Genomic DNA, 1,179 nt, shown 5'->3' on the forward strand with positions numbered 1-1,179 from the left:
CAGCCATTAACAGAATAATTACATATAAAACAACGGGGGGGGAGGGGGGGGGAGGTGTGTGTGCTTGTGCAGAGGGAGGGGATACGCAATCAAAAAATATAATAGCAAGAACACCTGGCAAAGGATTGCACTGCTGCTGTTCAGACTGGTCCCCACTCTCGATCAGCTAATAATCCAGCTGAAAAAAAAATATACTGTACACCTGCAGCTGTGCTAAGGATGCAGCAACAAAAGTTCACTTACCCATCCTTTTGTCATCCACAAGTGTATCCTTTTTTTTTCTTCCTCTGGCTGTTTTCTTCTCCCTCTCCCTCTGTCTTTTTTTTTTTTCCTTCTCTTTTTACACAGGCCTCCTTTCTTTAAACCATAGCAACCTTCATGCCACAGCACAGCTGCCACTCACATCACCAACATCCGATGGGCATGCCAGTAACCCACAAAAAGTTTCCTAGAGAGGACAAGAAAGAATTTGGTGGATGAGGAAAGGAAGGGACAGGGGTGGGGTGGGGGGGATACTAAACTCTGAGAGCCATTGTGCAAGTCATCAGAGAACCATCACTATTACTTGGCAACCTACATTTAAGAGCTATAGCACAGCAAGTAAACCAACTTCTCTGGGAGGAATAAAAATAAAGTCTTCCCATACCTAGCACCCCTTATTCTGCTGCCCTTTGCCATTCTCAGGTGCAGCAATCCATCCTCCAACTCTTGAAGCCAGCAGGTCTCCTGTGCTGTTTAAGAGCTATGCCGGACAGATTTATCCATTTAGCCGGTTGGGCTGAAAGTGTCTTGTAGCTGTGCTGCGAGGCAACTCTTGCCAAATTCAGCAGGCTTTCCAGAGAGCGAGGATGCTCCAGAGCATGTGGGTGTTAATGTTTACTTTGTGATGCACCGAGTGTCCTCCACTGGAGTGACCGAATCACACATTAAAGGCACGAACAAGTGATCCTGCCATTGCTATGCACGCTCCTCTTTCAGAAAAGAAAATTAAAGACACAGTATTGCTTCCTCCCTCCCACACTTTTTCCTTCCCAAATTATTAAACATTTATTCCATGGATTTTCCTGCAATTACTATAACAGACCAAATAAAACACTTCATCCTTGCATATTTAACAAGCTGCATGCCTAAACCACCATCTTTTTCTTATGGGAATTATAGGCTCTTTTTAATCCCTTT

Source organism: Alligator sinensis, unplaced genomic scaffold (assembly GCF_000455745.1).
Source record: "Alligator sinensis unplaced genomic scaffold, ASM45574v1 scaffold1750_1, whole genome shotgun sequence".
Taxonomy (NCBI): domain Eukaryota; kingdom Metazoa; phylum Chordata; order Crocodylia; family Alligatoridae; genus Alligator; species Alligator sinensis.